The sequence below is a fragment of the Lolium perenne genome, chromosome 4 (assembly GCF_019359855.2).
Source record: "Lolium perenne isolate Kyuss_39 chromosome 4, Kyuss_2.0, whole genome shotgun sequence".
NCBI lineage: Eukaryota > Viridiplantae > Streptophyta > Magnoliopsida > Poales > Poaceae > Lolium > Lolium perenne.
In genome coordinates this window covers 49,927,563-49,930,306 of record NC_067247.2, presented here as the reverse complement: position 1 = coordinate 49,930,306, position 2,744 = coordinate 49,927,563, and the positions used below count along the sequence as shown (strand labels likewise).

Sequence of the window (2,744 nt, the reverse complement as noted above, 5' to 3'; positions counted from 1 at the left end):
CTTTTCTCGTGTCCTCCCCGTCCCACGGCGACGTCGGACTATGTCGAGTTGTCGGAGAGCTGGCTAAAAGTTCCCTGCTCCACCTCCGCCTGCGCACATCCTGATTTCACGTATCAATTCAATTACTGTAAATTGCTTTGATAAGCTAGCTGGTCAACGCCAGTAATTCACCCTCCTTGCGCGCCGCACCACCTGAACCTTGTCTACGCCATCCATGGATGTCGCGGCTGCCCTATCCCTTTCTCGCTCTGCCTCAGCCTACGTCGACATGCCCACCGCAGGACCCCTAGCCACGTCCCAGTCCTCATATCCCCTTCTCTATCCAACCCTATGCCACCATCTCGCCGAAGGCCGTCTCACTTCGCCGTGGGGCCACTCCATGAGGAGCGAGCACGCAACATCGAGGCGTCGAGCCTCGCGCGCCCTGGCGGCGTCTTGGAGAGCGACCGCCTCCCCGCAGACATGCACAACCATGCCATGGATGCTGTCGAGGGCTTCAGCCGTTGTTTTACCGCCGGGGACGTCGTCTCCACCGCCGGCATGTAGATTGATTAGGCGGAGCGCGTGCTCCAGGCTTTGACGGCGGACATTGGGGCTTCCTGCAGGTGTTGCTCTCTTAATGTTGCATGCAATTGTTGTTGGATATAGACTTTGGTGCAAGTAGAGGTGCTCTACGAATTCCTATTAATTAATAGGGTGAAGGTCGCTGGCAAAGGGTAGAGCCACTGGTCGATGAGGTGACCAAAACAGCCTGAACTCTGCATATGCTTTCATGCTTCCGAAGGGCGTCACTTAAATTGGTGATTTTGTTGTTCAAGTGATTGTTATGCATGTATTACTAAATCTGATCTGATATGGTAACATTCTTTTCTCTGATGATCAGGACAACTAAACTTGCTAAGAAGCTTAGGAACAGTCATGTGCTGACTCAATACTACGCTTAGAAGAATCGTTTGCTCCTGGCCTACTTACATCCATGTTGGTAGACTTGAAGATACTGAGGTTATTTTTGATCCCATGAACCAGCAAATGGTGGCAAATTTGAAAAGGTGGAAGAATTATAAGTTCAGGACAGCTCTGAAGCTTGTGGTTGTAGAAAGCATATGGGATCATTTTCAGGGTAATAAATCTACATGGGGAAGCGGTAAATCCATTCTTATGGTTTTGTTACTCTTTGAGAAATTATATTATCCTAATTTAAAATATTTTGCAGTTATACTTAGCACACAAAGCTTTATTTTGCAAACATTCTGGGTGAATAAGCAATTGTTCAAGTAATGACCTGGAAGTAAAAAATTGCCTATGTATACAGCGGTATGACATGATGTGATCGAGGAAGAGGCGCTGCTTATTTGTTCTATGACTTTTGTTTATGTCTTCATATGCGAGCATGAGAAGGTAGTCAGTGCAGTGGATTAGTTTGTGCAGTGGATTGTATCATGTTACTCGTAGGAAAATTCAGTACATTGGCATGTTTAGCACATGATGGGAAATGATAGACTTATATTGTCCATTAACCTATGAAAAAGTGATGATTGTTTCTTTTTACTCAATCATTTGCAGGTTACTTGCGATGCTGTGGTGAATCGGACTCTAACTACTAATAGTTCAGAATAAGATTTGAAGAATCTATACAGAAAATTAAGAGGCGGCCGGCATCAACATGTGTCTGGCAAATTATTGTTACTTTATACCTCAATTTATTTGTGTTTGAATATGGTGCCTTTTTGTGCATCCATTTTTTTATTTTTCCACAATCAAAAGCTCATTTCCACTGCATTAAAGATATATAGCTAATGAGACCGTTGTATAAGCTGAATTAATTTCATGTGGTTATCATTATCATTTTATCATATGGTGGATTGTTTGCTATATTTTCTTCTTACAATACTCGGTTTATGCATGTTTTACTCAAAGTGTTCCTTAAGACTTTAGTATTGGCATACTTACCATGTTCATTATTGTTTACTTTAGTTGCAGTCCACTAAAGTATGCGCTTTGAAAAATATAGTTTATGACGAATTTTACTGCTACCTCTGTCCATAATAGGATGTCGCAAATTTAGCTAAATTTATATGTATCTAGACACTCTTTAGAGTGTAGATACATCTAAATTTAGACAAATATCTGGCATCCTTTCATTGATGGAGGGTGTATAACAACTCATCCTTGGTTTATGTAACCATATGAACCAATCATATAGTCTATGTGACGCCAATATGGCCTTCTTTTTTATTTTCTTGGTACACTATAAAGAAAAATCTGGTTCTATTGAATTATATTTCAGAAATCAGTTGTATTCTCTAATATTGAATCATTATTACTGCGGAAAATTGTTTGACTGCTTAGATCAAGGATTTATTTGTTTGCCATTTGTTAGTATACGGTGCTCGCTGAATGAAGAATGTAGTGTTTGCTCATGTACTTATGTTTTCCCACGAGTTCCTAGCATTCATACTAACTTTCTAGCAAGTTATTTGTTCGGCGATTTGGTTGTTCGAGAGAAAGCATAATATTGAAGATTGAAGTATTGGGAACTTTTAGGATATGACCATCCTTCAGCAGTTTGGTTGTATGCTTAATCAAAGCAAAATTCTTTGAACAATCCTTCAGCAGTTTGGTTGTATGCAAAAGCATATTTTGAAATTATCCTTGTACGGTCTATTCATACAATTTTCACTTCTATATCTATACATGTTCTGCGGTAAATAAATATAATGAGCCGTGGCAACGCACGGGCACTC

The 2,744-nt window shown here is 40.8% G+C and overlaps 1 long non-coding RNA gene across 1 annotated transcript; it reads left to right on the top strand.

Annotated features, from left to right (window-relative positions):
- The first annotated feature begins 810 nt into the window (after positions 1-810).
- On the top strand, positions 811-1,916 carry LOC127348359 (uncharacterized). Its single transcript, XR_011744330.1, has 2 exons — positions 811-1,398; positions 1,564-1,916. It is a non-coding gene; the product is annotated as an uncharacterized lncRNA (long non-coding RNA).
- The last annotated feature ends 828 nt before the right edge of the window (positions 1,917-2,744 follow it).